Source organism: Carcharhinus amblyrhynchos, chromosome 6 (assembly GCF_965287045.1).
Source record: "Carcharhinus amblyrhynchos chromosome 6, sCarAmb.v2.hapA, whole genome shotgun sequence".
Lineage (NCBI taxonomy): Eukaryota > Metazoa > Chordata > Chondrichthyes > Carcharhiniformes > Carcharhinidae > Carcharhinus > Carcharhinus amblyrhynchos.
In genome coordinates this window covers 37,436,145-37,456,095 of record NC_137329.1, presented here as the reverse complement: position 1 = coordinate 37,456,095, position 19,951 = coordinate 37,436,145, and the positions used below count along the sequence as shown (strand labels likewise).

General features: G+C 42.4%; 2 non-coding genes across 2 annotated transcripts; both read left to right on the top strand.

Moving 5' to 3' along the window:
- Window positions 1-1,783: 1,783 nt before the first annotated feature.
- trnaa-agc (transfer RNA alanine (anticodon AGC)) lies at window positions 1,784-1,856 on the top strand. The gene has a single exon. It is a non-coding gene; the product is annotated as a tRNA-Ala (tRNA).
- A 577-nt stretch (window positions 1,857-2,433) lies between these two features.
- trnav-aac (transfer RNA valine (anticodon AAC)) lies at window positions 2,434-2,506 on the top strand. The gene has a single exon. It is a non-coding gene; the product is annotated as a tRNA-Val (tRNA).
- The last annotated feature ends 17,445 nt before the right edge of the window (window positions 2,507-19,951 follow it).

Sequence of the window (19,951 nt, the reverse complement as noted above, 5' to 3'; positions counted from 1 at the left end):
GCCTTTTAGAGTTTCTAGTCAACAGTATACCCTAGAACATTGATGGTGTGAGATTCAATTTTGGTAGTACCATTGAATGTCAGGGGGAGATGGTCAAATTCTCTCTTATTGCAAGTGGTCATTGTTGGCACTTATGTGGCACAATTTTGTTTTGCCATGTATCAACCCAATAAATGTTATCTAGGTCTTGTTGCAAATGGGTACAGTTTCAGCACCTGAGGAGTCATAAATTATATAATCATTAATCAACATCCCACCTCTGCCTTCTTGTTGAACAAAAGGTCATTGATGAATTTGCTGCAAGTTGTTGGGCCTAGGGGACTTCCCTGGGAAACCCCTGCAGCTATGTCGTGGGACTGAGATGATCAGCTTTCAATAACCACAACCAATTTCCTCTGTGCTAGGCATGACTCCAATAAAGTGAAGGGTTTTTACTGCGATCCTGAGGGGAGAAGGGATGAGTGGTAGGAGGCTGGGGTGCAGGGGAAACAGCTTAAGTTTTATTCTTATTTCCTCATTTTACTGTTTTTGTTTTCTTTCAGAGAATGAGCTTGGGCCTCAGCCGGTGCTTCACTGCAGTAAGCGCAAGGCCCAAAATACCAGCCACAAAGCATTAAGTGTCGGATAGTGGCCAGACCAGCTAAAAACTGGACTGTCTGGTATCAAACTGGATGAATAGTCAAAGGGGACCTGACTTGGCTTTCGGATAGTGTTGATGAGGAGAAGCCTGTCAATGAGAAATAGGAAGGGGGCAAATGATTCCTTGGAGGAAACTTCAGAGACTGAATGGGTGGGAAGAGAAGGCAGGAAATTCTTTGACCATGAATGTATAGTTCTGAGTGGATCCAGGCAAGAGTCGGTCATGGATTCATAGAGTTATGCAGCAGGGATACTGGCCCTTCTGCCCAGTTAGTTGAACAACAGAGGGGTAGTGTTAGATAGAGGAGGGTGGAGGAAAAGTCCCAAAGTCAATCGTGACTGTGACTTTAATGATGTGGGTTGCAAGAAAGGATGTCCCGAAGCATGGTACATTGGGGAGACCATGCAGACGCTATGACAACGGATGAATGAACATCGCTCGACAATCACCAGGCAAGACTGTTCCCTTCCTGTTGGCGAACACTTCAGTGGTCACGGGCATTCCGCCTCTGACCTTAGGGTAAGCATTCTCCAAGGCGGCCTTCACGACACACGACAGCGCAGAGTCGCTGAACAGAGACTGATAGCCAAGTTCCGCACACATGAGGACGGTCTCAACAGGGATCTTGGGTTCATGTCGCACTATGTGTAACCCCCGTGACTTGCCTGGGTTTGCAAAACCTCACTTACTGTACTGTCTGGAGACAATACACATCTCTTTAACCTGTGATCAGTGCTCCTTCCACTCACATTGTCAGCCACTTCAGGTCTTCAACAGCAGGTTAGGTGTAAGGATTCGCATTCTAATCAGTAATCTCTAAACTGTCTGTGCTTTATATGCTCTGTCTGAGGCCAGAACTTTCCATTCACCTGACGAAGGGACTAACCCCGAAAGCTTGTGAGTCTATTATCAAATAAATCGTTTGGACTAAAACCTGGTGTTGTCAGACTTTTTACTGTGACTTTAATAACATTAATGCTGTTGATTTCAAGGGCTTTGAGTTATTGCCACCCACCCCGGCTAGGAAGTTAGTGTTAAAATGCTGTACAAACAATTAAAACGGATACATCTAAAATTATAGAAAAACGCCATTGAATTAAACTTCTAACATTCCTATTCAGGTAAGCAGTAAAGTCATATAACGGGGAATTAGCTCAAATGGTAGAGCGCTCGCTTAGCATGCGAGAGGTAGCGGGATCGATGCCCGCATTCTCCAATACTTTTAACAAATTACTGTCCTCTTCAAACGGGAAAGGCCAACAGAAAAGGGAGCCTCTTCTTCTCCGATCTCCCTCCACTCCGATAAGCACTTCCAGCTTTCGGTATCTTAATATTGCTTGTTGATGATTGTACTAGGTGTAGGAAGCGGGATGCAGCCGCGGTTAGAGCCCCTCACCCAGTGTTCCAGCTCTCGGGGCAGCGGCTCTGAGTCCGAGGCCGGGAACTAAGTCGCCGGCCGGGGACTGAACTCCTAATTGGTGTGAAGGGGGACCCACTTTAAATTCTGAAATTCAACTCTGACGTTAAATTGACTAAATTTTTCACTGGTAATTTCTGGTTGTAATTGGAAACTACAGTTTCTCTCTCTGCCCACAATCCCAACCCACACATCAATGTTTTTCCAATGCAGTAATGTCACTGAGTTTGGTGTGAGAAGCGAGTCTCAGAGTGTGCAAAGCAGAGCAGGTGTAATTTTATCACAGCTGGGAATGACCTAACCGGAAGATCTAATTGCTGGTCTCAGTGTTCGCTCTACATTCGGGGAGTGTTCAATCCTTTCGTTGATCAGGAGAGTTTCCGTAGTGTAGTGGTTATCACGTTCGCCTAACACGCGAAAGGTCCCCGGTTCGAAACCGGGCGGAAACACTTTTAATTTCCGCTACTTATCACTTCATGCAGCTCAACACATTTTGCTGCTCATTATATTTGATTTTAAATCTAATCATATTGGTTTATGATTATACCACAGCATACCATACCAGTACAGTAAAATCAGGGTTTTATATTTATCTTCCTCATTGGGCTGCTCAATGTCCCAAACCAAATTAACCCATTAAATAAACAACCAATTGAGTAATTTTCAAATCAAATATATTGTTATTGTTCTGCAGGGAAATATTAACAACACTTTCATTAATAACCTTTAGCATGTCTCTGTGCCATACGACTGGCAAATGCATGTTGTTGCAATGCAGTAATTGCACTAATCCACAGGACCTGATCTTGTTGAATGACAGAGCAGGCTGGAGGGGCTAGATGGCCCACTCCTGCTCCAAATGTTATGTTCTTAAGTACAGATCAAGAATTAATATATACAGCAGAAGTCTTTGCAGCAACACTTTTTGGATATTTGTTTCTTTTGATAGCTAGGGAAATAATTCACAAAGGCACTTCTTAATTATGGCCAGTGCCTTGTATACAGTCAGATAACCTGCTCTTTGGAAACTTCTCTTCAATGTGAGTCTTTCTTTTGGGCAGGTTTCTCAGAATCAGGAATGTTGTGTCTCCATTCCAGTTCAATGGGTTCAGAGATGATTGATCAGTCCAATGTGTGATCTGCAGATTCTGTCATATATGGGTCAGGAAATACTTGGAAGAGTTAGGCAGATGAGATATTTGGAGGTTATTGTCCTCTTGCCAACTTTTCCCCCAATTGCTTCTGACGAAGTCACTTGAAGTGTTTTGTAACTTTAATTTTGGTTGGTCACAAGCGAGGGACTCCATGATTCAGTGGAGGACAGATTTGTTTATGGTCTGCACAGCAAAGCAGTATGGAAATGTTTGCTAATGGAGAGTAGCCTTACTCTGAAAAAGGCCATGGAAATTGCTGTTTCTATGGAACTGTCTGCAAAGGGAACTCAGCAATTGAGTTAATGTACTTGGATACACAAATCGGCACCCAAGAACCAGAGGTGGATTTATGAATAGGCACAGTGTCCCATCAATAAGTGTGTTGACAATCTAATTAAAGTATTAAAATTATACACATAATACATACATATAAAGGATTTGATAGTCCCTTTATACCTATAATGTCTCCTTTGTTTTATAATGTTTTCAAAAGTGAATTCCATTGCATTCCATTCCATTCTGTCAGAGATGCATGGCCAGTGAGGGAAGACTTCGCCTGAGTGAGACAGAGACCAAGTGGATTTAATTGGGAATTTGGTTCAAAGTGAGAATTCAACTAATAAGTTTCTTCAAGTTCAATTTTACAGTAAGAGTCAGATTCCAACCTAGAAATAACTTAGCACAAACAGCCTTCAAGTACGTTAAATACTAAGAAGTAGTGAGACAGAGATCGTGTGAATCAAAGATTGGGAATTTTGATAAAAATGGGAATTTGGTGAATTGGGGGAATGTGGTGCTTTAGGTGAGGTTCATTGCAAGAAGTTCAACTTAGAATAGAGTGCTGGGAGTTGGATAACTAAGGGAGTTGGGGAAGGAAAGGAAAAGAGGTGCTCTTTTGCTTTCTAATTCATCTAACTCAAAACCTTTCAAACTGTGGACTGGGGCTCAGCGCCTTCTTCTGCGACTGGATCCTAGACTTCCTAACCCACAGACCGCAATCAGTGAAGGTAGGCAACACCAGCTCCTCCACGATCTCAACATCAGTGTCCCACAAGACTGTGTTCTCAGCCCCTATACTCCATATATGCCTATGACTGTGTGACCAAATTCCCCTCCAACTTGATTTTCAAGTTTGCTGATGACACCACTGTAGTGGGTTGGATCGCAAACAATAATGAGACGGAATACCGAAAGAGATAGCGAATCTTGTGAACTGGTACAACAACAATAATCTTTCCCTCAATGTCAACAAAACAAAGGAGGTAGCCATTGACATCAGGAAACATAGTGGAGGACATAACTGTGTCTACATCAACAGGAGTCTTCATGTGGAGATGCTGGCATTGGACTGGGGTAAATAAAATAAGAAATCTCACAACCCCAGGTTAAAGTCCAACAGGTTTATTTGGTAGCAAAAGCCACTAGCTTTCAGAGTGCTGTTCCTTCATCAGGTGTCACCTTGTGAGACTCTTTCTACATCAACAAGGACAAAGTGGAAATGGTCAAGAGCTTCAAGTTTCTAGGTGTCCAGATCACTAACAACCTGTCCTGGTCCCTCCATGCCAACACCATAGTTAAGAAAGCACACTAGCACCTCTACGCTCTCAGGAGGCTAAGAATATTTGATATCTCTGCTATGACTCTCAACAACTTTTAAGATTGCACCATAGAAAGAATTCTGTCTGGTTGTTTCACAGTTTGGTATAGTTCCCACTCTGTTCAAGACCACAAAAAACTACAAACAGTCATGAACAAAGTCCAGACTATCCCACAAACCAGCCTCACATCCATTAACTCTGTCTACACTTCTCGCTGCCTCTGAAAAGCAGCCAGCATTATCAAGCACTCCGTACACCATGGACATATTCTCTTCCACCTTCTTCCGTCAGGAAGAAGATACAAAAGCCTGAGGACACATACCAACCGACTCAAGAAAGCTTCTTCCCTGCTGCCATCAGAATTTGAATGGACCCACCTTGTATTAAGTTGATCTTTCTCTACATTCTAACCATGATTATAAGACTACGTACTGCATTCTCTCCCTTCCTTCTCTAAGGACAGTATGCTTTGTCTGTATAGCATGCAAGAAAATATATTTTTCATTGTATGCTAATACATGTGACAATAATAAATCAAATCAAATCAACTTTATCAGCCTTCAGTAAGTTGTCTAATTCTGCTTCAGGAGAAGAAGCTAGCTATTTGGTGAGTATCTGATTTATTCTATTCCTAAGGTTCAACATAGTCGAGCAACTGGTGGTAAGTTTAATAAAATACATAAAAACAAAAATAAAATATACAATTAATAAAATAATTAAATATTTAATTGGAACACATTAGGATGGCAGGACAGGTGTCACAGCTGCAGCATGTGGGAACTCCTGGATGCCAGTTTGATCCTGGGCAAACATGGATGAGAGAAGAATTGGCGAATGTGGACTGGGAGAGCGCGTTGGAGGGAGGGTCTGTTGAGGAGCAGTGGAGGATCTTTAAGGAGATCTTTCTTGGTGCTCAACGGAAATTTATTCCGATGGTCAAAAAGGATAGTAGGAGGAGAGGTAATAAGCCGTGGATAACGAAGGAGGTGAAGGAAAGTGTTAAACTAAAAGCGGAGGAATTTAGAGTAGCTAAGAGTAGTGGGCGAGAAGAGGATTGGGAGAGGTTTAAATGTCAACAAAGATTGACAAAGAAGTTGATAAGGAAGGGTAGGAGAAACTATGAAGCTGGGCTAGCGCTTAATATAAAAAAGGATAGCAAGAGTTTTTATAAATATATAAAAAAGAAGAGGCTGGCTAGGGTGAATGTTGGTCCTTTAAAGGATGAGAAAGGGGACCTAGTGGTAGGGGATGGGGATATGGCTAAGGTATTGAATAACCTTTTTGTTTCTGTCTTCACGGAGGAGGACGTGAATAATTTGCCGGGTGTTAGCGATGGAAAGGTGGGAGGACTGGAGGGTCTTAATGACATTACTGTTACTAGAAAGGCGGTGCTCGACAGACTGGAGGGGCTGATTGTGGACAAGTCCCCAGGACCGGATGGAATGCATCCGAGGGTTCTGAAAGAAATGGCGGAGGTGATAGTGGATGCCTTGGTGGTTATTTTCCAAACGTCGCTGGATTCCGGGGAAGTGCCGGATGATTGGAAAATGGCTAATGTTACGCCGTTGTTTAAGAAGGGTGCCAGGCAAAAGGCGGGGAATTATAGGCCGGTTAGTTTAACATCTGTGGTAGGTAAAATGTTAGAATCTGTCATTAAGGAGGAAATTGCGAGGCATCTTGAGGGGAATTGCTTGATAGAGCAGACGCAGCATGGTTTCATTAAAGGGAAGTCGTGTCTGACAAATTTACTGGAGTTCTATGAGGATGTGTCTAGGGCGGTGGATAGAGGAGAGCCGGTGGATGTGGTCTTTCTAGATTTTCAGAAGGCGTTTGACAAAGTGCCTCACAAGAGGTTATTGCAGAAGGTCGAGGGACATGGAGTTGGGGGTAGGGTGTTAGCATGGATAGAGGATTGGTTGTCAAATAGGAGGCAGAGACTGGGGGTCAACGGGTGCTATTCGGATTGGCGGATGGTGACTAGTGGAGTGCCCCAGGGGTCGGTGCTGGGGCCTCAGCTTTTTACCATTTATATAGATGATCTGGAGGAGGGATCCGAGTGTAGAGTGTCGAAATTTGCTGATGACACCAAGATTGGGGGAACGGCAAATTGTGCGGAGGGTGTGGAGAGTCTGCAGAAGGATCTAGATAGGCTGGGCGAATGGGCCAGGAAATGGCAAATGGAATTTAATGTTGGCAAGTGTGAGGTGGTCCACTTTGGTAGGAATAATGGTAGGAAGGACTATTACTTACGGGGCGAAAAACTGCAGCAGGCGACGGTGCAGAGGGACCTCGGGGTCCTTGTGCATGAGTCGCAAAAACCCAGCTTGCAGGTGCAACAGGTGGTCAGGAAGGCGAATGGGATGCTGGCCTTCATAGCGAGGGGGATTGAATATAAAAGTAGGGAGGTCTTGCTGCAGCTGTATAGGGCATTGGTGAGGCCGCACCTGGAGTACTGTGTGCAGTTTTGGGCGCCGCACCTGCGCAAAGATATTTTGGCCTTGGAGGGAGTGCAGAGGAGGTTTACTAGGCTGATACCGGAGTTGAGGGGGTTGAGCTATGAGGAGAGGCTGAATAAACTGGGCTTGTACTCGTTAGAGTTTAGAAGAATGAGAGGAGATCTCATTGAAACGTATAAGATGATGAATGGGATGGATAGGATAGAGGTGGAAAGACTCTTCCCACTCAAAAAAGACAATAGGATTAGGGGGCACAGCCTCAAGATAAAAGGGGGGCGGTTTAGAACGGAGTTGAGGAGGAACTTCTTCACTCAAAGGGTGGTGAATCTCTGGAATTTTCTGCCCGTTGAAGTGGTGGAGGCTGCCTCGCTAAATATTTTTAAGACGCGGGTTGATGGGTTTTTGATAGGAGAGGGGATTAAGGGTTATGGGGAGAGGGCGGGAAAGTGGAACTGAGCAGCGACAGATCAGCCATGATCTTATTGAATGGCGGGGCAGGCTCAAAGGGCTGGATGGCCTACTCCTGCTCCTATTTCTTATGTTCTTATGTTCTTATGTTCTTATGTTCTTATGTTCTTATATATTTGAAGTTCAAGGAGATTTGGCTCAGAGTTTATGAGCTGGAGATTGAATTACAGGCACAGTGACGCATCAGGGAGGGGAAAAGTTACTTGGATTCTTTGTACCACGAGGCAGCCACACCTCTTTAGAACAGGGTCTTTGTACTTGGTCAGTGGTCAGGGACAGGCGAATGAGACTGATGAAGCAGGTAAGGGAAATCAGAAGTCAGAAATGCAGGAGCTTCAGTCCTTACAATTGTACAATGGATTGAGTTTTTTTTTGCTCCCCATCACTTCCAGCTTAATGCTGCTTACCAAGCTGTGTGGCTGTGGAGTGCAGGACCAAGTGCAAATCCGGCAAGACCTGCTGGATCAAACTCCCCATGGTGACTTCAAGTCAAAATGCTCACAGGCCAGAGCCACGACCTTGGACAGAATGCAGACAAACTCCTCTCTCTTTTGGTCAGGTCTGCTGAGTGACTGCCAAATCTCTGCTTGATATTCTGCTGCTGGTCGTATTTCCAGCAAGGAGTTTGCGATCACTTCCAGAGTGAACTCTGAGTCTGACTCAGACTGAGCATGTGGCTGTTCTCCAGCAGCCCTTTGAGTGCTGGAGACCTGGTCTGCCTCTGCCTCTCACTGCTGTGGGAGCATTTCAGTGAGGTGTTTTCCAGGAAGTGACTCCGAGTCTAATCTAGAGCTGTGCCCCACTGAGATGTGCATCTCTGCGCTAGTGGAGGTGAGTGCTATGACACTTCTTCATGTGCTTTCTCTTCAGACGTGATCTGGAACCTGGGATGTAGCAGTCAGCAGGCTGCCTCCAACTCTGCTGTGGATCTGAACTGCACCCAGGTGTCATGGTAGGGTTAAGAAAACTTTGGGCCACAGATGTTCAACTACTGTAAATAACTTGCAAATATATTTCATGGTTATGTGAATGTCTTGGCCAATTGAAGGCATTGTGACTTTGTGCATTGAAATTCTCTTTATGTGGAGGTTTAAACTGATAGCGTCCCATTGTGAGATTAGCATTCATGTGATGTCAGCCTCACTTAAACTTGAGTCAATGTGGCAGACCCTTAAATGCCCTCAGGGATGAGCAATAAATGCTGGCCCAGCCAGGGATGCCCACATCCCATGAAAGAATAACAAAAAACTAACCTCCATACCATTGTGTGATGACAGGGAGATATGTTTAAATCATTATTTGAAATGAGTTGTGTAAATATTTCTAACCCTTCTCTCTCAAGGAACACCATTGAGTGAGAGCGGTTCATCTGCATTGACTAGTAGTATTTGTTTCTCTTCAGTGGTACTGCACAGGATAAGGAGATCCCTGGCCACATCCTTATTGCAATGATTGCAATGTTTGCATCATTATCTGATGCTGTATGTTTCAAATTTTCTCTCACATCATTCCCGTTCCTCAATGGACTCTCAGTTCCCAGAGTGAGTGTATTCATAGGGCATCATGGACTGAAGCATAGATCATGGCCTGGTGATTCATGAGGCTAGAATGTGTAAGTGTGAATGCAGGATTTGTTTTCGTTGTGACTGGTTGCACATTCCCGAAGAGGAAATGGCATTGAGGACTAAAAGAAATGACATTGAGGGCTAGATGTAGCCATATGCCTCCTTCAACCTCACTCTTCCTGGAACCTGTCAGCAATTAAAGTGTCACGGGCATTTGTATCCAATATCATGCCTCCTCCATGGTGTCATCACGTTCATATTGGCAACCTCCAGAGCTTCCTGGGCCCTTTCAGGCCTAAGCTGCCTAACCATGATCCGTGGAGGTGCAAAGTACCTCCCCCACAGAAGAAGCAGCAGCCAGAACTGTGGCCTGATAACCATGACGAATGCACGAGGGAGGCTCCTCATGAGATTAAGCACCGTCTCCCTGTTCCACCCACCACACACACACACAACCTTCCGACCCCTGAGATTTTAAAATCCAGTCCATTAACTCTGTTTCTCTCTTCGCAGGGGCTACTAGATTTGATAGAGTCATAGAGGTTTACAGCATAGAAATATGATTTCCCCCTCAGCATTTCCTGTTTTTATATCACAAAAGATTGCATTGCATTTTGGAATTCAAAGTGACTACATTTCAATGACAATCATTATTGATAATATTTATTGATTTTTAGTAGTTTTGTCCCAAAATTCCTGGTTCACTCATAATGTAAGATGCTGGTCTAAAATGTGCTATCCTTGCTTTTACCAGCAGGTGGTATTATAAACCCTTGTGAACTTTCTCTCACATTTTCTTCATTCTGTCATGGAGTGAGTAAGTAGCCCACAAGGCTGACTGCAATGAAAAGACAGAAACAGGTACAACACTGCAAATCAGAAAGAAAATCAAAGGAGTTGAGAGTATTGTGAAGGATGGAAAAACTAAAGGGAAAATATGTTTGGTTAGATCACAATTCAGTCAATTTACTCTTCTAACATGGTTTAAAAATGTTTCAATATGTGAAAAACTAAGAATTAAATATCCTCAATAATCATCACCCCTCCACTAAACTTAACGCCAGAACACACAAGGAAAGCATTAATTTCTGAGAAACCGTAGTACTTAAATTGGCACAAGACAACAGACATAAATTTGCAACATATGCAACAGTTTTCAAAGTAGCTGACGCACACATCTTCACACAAAAACCTAGCCTCTAAACATGCCTTCCACAGAAAAATGAGGTCATAGTTAATATATTTTCATCACACATGCACAAAGCTGGACGGCAATTACTGCTCTTTTCTCTGCATTTCAGGTTTCCATCCCAGATATAATTTAACAATTAATCCAGTATTTATATTGATCTAACATTAATTGTTGCTTAAGGAAAAAAGTTCCAAACTTGCACCACATTTTGTGTGTAGAAGTGTTTCTTAATTTCACCCCTGAAAGATCTGGTTCTATTATTTAGATTGTACTTCCTAATCCGAGAATCCCCTAAATTAATTGGCCATTTACCTCATTACAGTCTCTTCATTACAACACAGACTGCAGTTCCAACGTACTTAATTGATTGTAAAGCATTTTGGGATGTCCTAAGGTCATTAAAAACGCTCTAATAATGCAATTTATTTATTACAGTTTGTGATCATAGTGTGTGCAAAATGGTTTCATGTTTGTCTCTAACATAGTCAATGAAATTTGAGCAATTTCAAAGTATGTGAAACGCTCTGAAATGTGAATACATGTAAATGCAAATCTTATGAAATAAGATTGTTCAATATTAAATTATTCTGTTAACACAGCGCTCATCAGAACAGCATCCACTGCAATTTCCTCTATAGAGTAGCTCCTGAACATATAAACGTTAAGTGTTCCTGGCTCCTGGGTAGTTGATTATTCTTTTGTTGATAGGTTTAAAACTGTTCTCTCTCCTTCACATCCTTTCTCTTCTTTGCAGCTTCCCTCTTCTCTTTGCAGCCTCCCTCCCTGTTTTCAACTTTTTGTTGCCCCATGAGTTCTGCAGCCTCACTTCCTCCCCACTTCCCCATGAATCCACCCCCACCTTGGCAGACTCACCTCCACCCCAGCTTCAACATTCTACTTTCCAGACATCGTCCCCCACCCCCACTTCCCCAGCCTCTTGCTCACTGCCGTCACTCACCTTGTGGATATGCCGGCGTTGGACTGGAGTAAACACAGTAAAAAGTCTGACAACACCAGGTTTTAGTCCAACCGTTTACTATCAAATAAATCGGTTGGACTAAAACCTGGTGTTGTCAGACTTTTTACTGTGGTCACTCACCTTCTCATTGTTTGTTGCTACTTCAATCACAAGCTGTTCATTCCCCCACTTGGTGCTGATTGGTCCACTTGTGATTCTGTCAGTTCCATTTTTGAGTGTAACTTTTCCCTGATTGTTTGCTTCCTTAATTGAATTTTCCAGGGTGTTTTGTGCAGGACAGTGTAGGAACAAAGGGACCCTGGGGGTATATGTGTAGGAAGCATTGAAGATGGCAGGGGCAGATGAAGCACAATTAACAAAGAAGGTGGCACAGTGGCATACTGGTTAGCACAGCTGCCTCACAGTGCCTGGGACCGAGGTTTCATTCCAGCCTTGGGTGACTGTGTGGACTTTGCACATTGTCGCTGTGTCTGTGTGGGTTTCCTCCAGGTGCTGCAGCTTCTTCCCATAGTCCAAAATGTGCAGGTTAGGTGGATTGGTAAAGTGACCCTTAGGGCATGATTTTAACATCAAGTTGTACCCATTTTCAGATGCGAAAACTTGGTAAAGTCAAGCATGAGGTAAGGAGCGTGATCTGTGTCGGTGCCCCCTTTACCAAGGCCCAAAAATGGCTGCGATTGAGACTGCACCCAAAATGGGCACAACAGCCATTTAAATGCATTTGCACGCATTTAAACTGACTTAATGTGCTGCACGCCCATCTTTACCGGCATGTCCCCCTTTACCACTGCGTTCACCCATCCAGAATCGGCACGAAACAAACACGCTCCATGGAAGTCCAATTCTGGCTTCAGTTAGTGAGGAGGTAGGTGCCTAGCATCTGACAGCTCTCTGCTTGAGATCGGTGGGGTGGGTGGCAGGGGTGGGGGGAGAGGTGGGACCGCTGCCACTCTGCTTGAGATCTGTGGGAGTGAGGGAAAGGAGGGTCTGCTACCATCTGCCTGAGATCAGTGGAAGGGAAGGAGGGGTCTGCTGCCACTCTGCCTGACGTGGAGACGCCGGCGTTGGACTGGGGTAAACACACAGTAAGAAGTCTGACAACACCAGATTTAAGTCCAACCGATTTATTTGATAGTAAACTCACAAGCTTTCGAGGTTAAACTCTTCGTCAGGTGAATGGAGAGTTCTGGCCTCAGACAGAGCATGTAAAGCACAGACAGTTTAGAGATTACTGATTAGAATGCGAATCTTTACACCTAACCTGCTGTTCAAGTCTTAAAGTGGCCGACAATGTGAGTGGAAGGAGCATTGGTCACAGGTTAAAGAGATGTGTATTGTCTCCAGACAGTACAGTAAGTGAGGTTTTGCAAACCCAGTCAAGTCACGGGGGTTACAGATAGTGTCACATGGACCCATGCTCCTTCCACTCACATTGTCGGCCACTTTAAGACTTGAATAGCAGGTTAGGTTTAAAGATTTGCATTCTAATCAGTAATCTGTAAACTGTCAATGCTTTATATGCTCTGTCTGAGGCCAGAACTCTCCATTCACCTGACGAAGAGTTTAACCTCGAATGCTTGTGAGTTTACTATCAAATAACTCGGTTGGACATAAACCTGGTGTTGTCAGACTTCTTACTCTCCCTCACATCAGTGAGGGGAAGGGGATCTGCTGCCACTCTGCCTGAGATCGGTAGGGGGGAGGGGCCCTCAATCAGTGTAGTGGTAGGGAGGCTGAGGGGAAAAGGGAATCAGTAATGTTGTGGGGGTGGGGCAATGTCTGTGAGGGCCAGGAGAGGCATAATCTGGCCCGGAAGGGTTGTGGCAAGGGAGCAGCATTCTATCTTTTTTTTCTGTGTATGTGCAGTTGTAGGCGCTGATTGCAGCTGCAGGAGTTCAGGTGTGTTAAGCCCCACCCACAGGCTTGTGCAGCGCGATTCGGAATCACTAATGTTTTTGCAGGCAGAGTGTGTATGGGGGCACCTCAGAACAGGTTTAAAAGTTGGAACTGAAACACTCCCAGTTTGAAGTTCACCCAGCACTCAGTGTCCAAAGGTGTGTAGGTTTGGGGGACTGCTAAGGCAAACACATGTGGTTACTAGGATAGATGATGGGTGGGCCTGGATAAGATGCTCTTTCTAAGAGTTGGTGCAGACTTGATGGACTGAATGGCCACCTTTTGCATTATAAAGATTTTATGATTCTAAGAATGTCAGATCCTGGGTTTTATAAATAGGGGCATGGAGTACAAAAGCAAGGAAGTTATTATAAACACGTATGAAACATTCGTTCAGCCTCAAATGGAGCATTATTATCATGTTCTAGACGCCACATTTTAAGAAGGATGTGAAGACATTGGAGAAGGTGCAGGAAAGAACCACAAGAATCATTTCAGGGGTGAGAACCTTCAACTATATAGAAAGATTGGCGAAGGTGTGTTAAGAGGAGATTTGATAGGGGTTCTCAAAGGTCATGAGGGGTCTGGACATATTCGATAGAGAAAACTGTTCCTCTTTGAGAAAGAATCAAAAACCAGAGGTCACCAGTTTAAGATAAGAGGAAATATTTGCAGGGTTAAGGGAAAATGGCAGGAGCATGGCACTAGGTGAGTTGCCCAGTGAGCTGGCACAGAAAAAACAGGCTGAATGGGCTTTCGGTGCTGTAACCATTCTACGATTCTATGCTATTCACATAGTGTTGTTGCGGGCACGCAATGGGATCATTTTAACTTTGTGTGATTGTGTGGAATAAATGATTGTAAGTCAACAGCCCATTTACCTCTCCCCTGATTTTTAATTTCATTGTTCCATTCTATTGCACGATTTCAAAATCTATCCCAATGTGTTTTTCCCCCTTCTTTTGCAATGGAAACATTCTCCTTAAAATCGCGAATGGGAGTTAACATGCATTTAAACATGCATTAAGCATTGAAAAAGTTCTTACTGGAAATTTTTAATGTTAGTTTAATGCATGTTTATGGATGACATATTTCCTGCAAGGTTCCTTGGCCTGAAAACTGAAAACAGCACTCTTGCTATTAAAACTTCATTGAAAAATAATTTAACCATTATATTCTCTTCTGCACTTAGGACATGAAGGGGACAAACAGCTTGAAAATCCAACATTTTCGACTTTGCTACCAATCTGTTTCTGATTATAAATTTGTATTATTTGATCAGAATAGAAGGGAGGAATTCCTTTTGGAACAACAATTATGATGGGTGTGCATTTTCCAGCATATCTAATGATCTTCAAAAAAAATGACCAAATAGTTTTGTTCTTGCTTTGTTTTAGTATGCATATTTGTAGAAGTTTCAAAATGAATAACAAAAGTTATGAGGAAAATAAATAGTGGAATTCTTGCAAGTGCAACTTGCTCATTAATCTGGCTTTAAGATTGTAATTCAATTATCCCAGAGATTATGCATTTGAAAATATTAAAGAAAAGCAGGACCCGTAATCCAGTGTAATCGAGGTCTGGGCATCAATATTTATTGTGGTGGATATCTTAGTAAGCATTGGTTCCTGAATTTGTTGATCAAAAAATAGATTCAAGTAACCAATAGTCAAGTATTGGGTGTTTTAGTAACATTTAAGAAGTAGGTAATGTAGGTATGATAATACAAATAAAAAATAGGACAGTTTCCAACCTGTTTTTATTCTTCCAGTAGTACACAATGTTCTTTCCTATATTGATTCAACCAGACGTAAATCTACCATTTTCTTTTGCACAAAGGCTTCTGTAAATTGCAGATCTTGTGTCCCTTCCCCTGCAACTATCTGTATCAATTGGTCATCCCACAAGACACAGCATGACTAATGTAAACTGAATAATGGAAATTAAAATGTCAAGCTATCCAATTTACTGCCACATTAATTTGTTGCAAGGTTAAAATGCTTCCTCTCCAGCTATAAATGTTGGTCTCCTCAAGCTATTAGAATGACAACTAAAATGAAATGTTTAAACATGAAGATGCTGCTTCATAGCAATATGTCTATGCTGGGATTGTACTAAACATGATTTTTTTTCTCTGATACTGGCGACTATTCTTTTGTGGGACCACTTATAATTAAATTTCTCACAGTGATAGATTTGGGTTGTACAAATTGCATGGCTGTAAAGAACATTGGTTGGGAGATGGGGTAAAGAAAGGACTGCAAAACACCATGAAATATGACCCTAGGAAAATACATTTTTTCAAAATGCAATGTGTCCCCTTTTATGCCCTCATTTTTAAAGGCATTTTCTCAACCTCTGTAAATATCATTAAGTAAAGAATTTCTTTCCATTTATTTGAATTTCTGAGAAAAGTCCATATATGAAAAGTTAATCTAATTTCTTTTCCTCATAGATATTGACAGACCTGCTGTGCATTTCAAGGATTTTCTGTATTAATTTTAGCACATACTTTTTCTTTCAATTTCAATGTTCCTCACCTTCTGAAATTAAGTATGTTATTTGCTTAAAGTGGTTTGCAACTTGCCTCAGGTTTTTCCATCACAGCTAACACTTCTGTGATTGACAGTTCCGTCTCCCGCTGCAACACAGTTTATTTCACCTGATCAGAAACATTACTGTAACAAAATAATCCATATTTCTATTTATTTGAATCATGAACTAATGCACAAGCAACTCTTGACTTCTCTGTTTGTTTATCTCCAGTACAAAAATTCTGCTCAATGGTGAGGTCCTATATGTGCTAGCAGCTCAGATGCAGAAGAAACCATCCTGTCAATCAATCATACTTACATGGTATTCTTAAGTGTTCCAGTTTAAAAGTACAGGTAAAAATATATCCCAGCTTTTCGTATTATTTTCAGATTTGCTTTCTTTTCAGAAGCTATTCTGCAATGATATGGCTTAAGCTGTCAATTTGTTTAATCTTTTGAAATAAAATCAAATGTTCACCCTTATTTGTGTTATTGCTATTTCGAGTTTGGAGTATTTTTCTATTTTTATTTGACAAGTAATGTGTTCCAGTAACATTTATGTTGCTCAGGCATGGTGCTGCTGTACAGTTCAGCTGAGGTGAGCATGATCATCTCTGTGTGTGTATCCATCAGAATGACATGAGCTCTTTCAGCAGGGATCAGGGATCTGCAGTCCCACAGGGAGAGGCACAGCTGTTGGAATGCAGAATTAAGCAAAATGTAGTTATTGACAAGTGCTTTCAATGATGGGCACCTCCTATTAATGTGGTTGTGCATTGGTCCTTATCAGTAATATATGAAGCAGTCCAAAGATGTGCGAGTTAGGTTGATTGGCCGTGCTAAAATTGTCCCTTAGTGTCTTGAGATGAATAGGTTAGAGGGATTAGTGGGTAAATATGTAGGGATATGTGGGTAAGGCCTGGGTGGGATTGTGATTGGTGCAGACTCGATGGGCCAATTGGCCTCTTTCTGCACTGTAGGGTTTCTATGATTCTTAAAGTGTTAAACCTAAGAAGGATAATGTTCCATTCTAGCTACGCAGGATAATAGCAGCAAAATATTGTGGATGCTAGAATCTGAAATTAAGAAAACAGAAAACAATGGGAAAACTCAGCAGATCTAGCAGTATTTGTGGAGAAAGAAAGTTAATGTTTTGAATTTGTATGACTCAGAGTTTTTCCAGCAATTTTTGGTTTTTGGAATTCCCTAAGATTGCCGGTAATGGGGTTACTCCTTGCATGAAGGGATAGTATTAATGTATGCCGCAGTTACTTGAGATTCCTTTTGATGCCACCGAACTTCTTCTTCATTTGTTCCCAGACCTAGAAGATGGTGTTCACTTCTCCCACAGACAATTTGGTACTTTGCTTAAAGAACTGCTTGACCTCTTGCATGAATGATAATCATGCATCTCCTCCACAGCTCCCTGCAAAAGGACCTCTAAGGCACATTAGTGAAAGGAGCTTCTCCAGGACCATGATTAAACGCATCTTAAAATGCATTTTGCTCTCAACCCATTTAGAGTTAGTAATATGTTTTTCAGAGCAGTTGATTGGCACATTATCCTGATGTGCAGCCAATCATCTTCCAATGCTGATTCCCTGGGCATATAAAAGATATCCTGAGGGCCTAGTCAAATTAGACCAAACAGCCTAATTTGGAATAGTGACAATGCCAACCTCCTTGTATTGCAGATATGGCCACACAGAATTCGGATAAAAACATCTCTCATTTCATCAGGATTGTACATTTTTATAGGAATTATATGTTTTTTAAAGCATTGCATTTTTAAAGGAAAATTGTTTTGTGGGAAAATGTATTACCGTGCTTTGGTTTGGGAGGAGAGGTAATATGTATATTATTTTTGTTGTTTGTAACTGATACAATAATGTTTGCTGACTTGATTTATATTCTACATCATGCATATTTAAACACATTTTGCCAAACATCTCTTCATGAAAACAGTGCTAAACTAAAGAGGGATTTTGACAACAGGAAAGCAGATACTTCCTCTACCAGGTAGTGACACATTGCACTGAAACTCTATCAGGCTTACTTCAGGAAAGTTCACCCCTAGTAGGTATTATCTCTTACAGAATGTTGGAGCACCAAAATACACTGCTATCTTGTCACTTCCTGCAAGTACCTAAATTAAAATGCCTGTTACTTGATCTGTTCAAGAGAGAAATAATATTTTTGCAGTCAAAATAAATCATTTTTTTTACATTTCCTATAAAATGTCATGTATATTTCTGTAATTCTATTTTAAAATGTTCACCATGAAGATTCAGATCAAATTAAATCCCCAGAAAGTGTACCATGTTTATTTGTAACAATTCTACAAATATGAATTGGCAATGAATATTGCCTGTTTCCTTTATGCAGGAGTTCCCAAACTCAGTTCACAGAGGTCACAGAGATAGTGCTCGAGGTGTGTATGACTCCTCTTCCAAGAGAACAACGTCAACTGTAGAGAGTCTGGTAGGACAGCCCTTCCCTTGATCCACTGGCTGTTTGCCACCAAATAGCAAGCAGTGGACATTGAGCCCAAAGCATTCTTTAACTTCAGAAAAATCTTTAGCAGTGAGGGCTGAGCAATTTGTGTGCCAACTTGTTGCAGGCAGAGGCAGGCAAGTGTAACTCAGCTACTTTTGAAACTGGGAGGTAATGCAGCTAAACCGGGAAGGTGAGTGGCAGCTTCAAACCTAATGTGCACCCTGCCTGGGCTGGTGAATCTGCTTTGCAGGCACCGGCAACTTGACCAGAAGAGGCGATTGGTTGGTGGTAGAAGAGAGGCTGATTAGTGCGTGTGAGCAGCAGAGGGAGGAAAGCTGATTACTGTGTGTGGAGTAGTTGTGGTGGTGGAGAAGCGAGCTGTTGCTGATTATGGGGGGAGGAGAAGGGCTGATTACAATGTCTGTGGGATGGGGGGAGATGGATTAGTTACAATGTCTATGGGGAAGGGACTGATTACTGTGTGTGGTTGGTGGGTGAGATGGGCTGAATACAATGCAGTTGGGGGAGAAGGGCTAACTATAGTGTTGATGGGGGAAAGGGGCTGATTATTGATTAGAATACAAGAGCAGGGATGTACTTCTGAGGTTGTATAATGTTCTGCCCCCATTTGGAGTATTGTGAGCAGTTTTGGGCCCCATATCTAAGGAAGGATGTGCTGGCCTTGGAAAGGATCCAGAGGAGGTTCACAAGAATGGTCCCTGGAATGAAGAGCTTGTCATACGAGGAATGGTTGAGGACTCTGGGGCTGTACTCTTTGGAGTTTAGAAGGATGAGGAGGAGTCTTATAGAAACTTACAGGAAACTGCGAGGTCTGGATAGAGTGGATGTGGAGAGGATGTTTCCACTAGTAGGAAAAACTAGAACCAGAGGGCACAACCTCAGGCTAAAGGGACGATCCTATAAAACAGAGTTGAGGAGGAATTTCTCCAGCCAGAGAGTGGTGAATCTGTGGAACTCTGCCACAAAAGGCTGTGGATCATTGAGTAAGACAGAGATAGATAGATTCTTGATTAATAAGAGGATCAGGGGTTATGGGGAAAAGGCAGGAGAATGCGGATGAGAAAACATCAGCCATGATTGAATGGCAGAGCAGACTTGATAGGTCGAGTGGCCCAATTCTGCTCCTATGTCTAATGGTCTTACTACTGTGTGTGTAGTTGCAGGGGAGGGGGGTGCGGGGTGTGTGTGGTTGTGGGGAGGGGGTGGATGGGCTGAATACAGTGCTGTTGCGGGAGAGGGGCTAATTATAGTGTCAATGGGGTGATTGCTGTCTGTATGCGGGAGGGGATAAGGGCTTATTACAATGTCTGTTGTGGGGGGAGGCTCTAATTCTGTGTATGTGGGAATGGGGAGTTTCACTGAGTCTTCTGCCACTGGGAAATATGAACAGCTTGGCTGAACATATATGAGTGTGTAAAATGTTAACTTTCTTACATAATATGTTAAAACCATAGACTTTCATATCCATACAACATATATATGTTGACCTATATATGTGAATGTTGATAATTATATACTGAATATTACTTTACTGT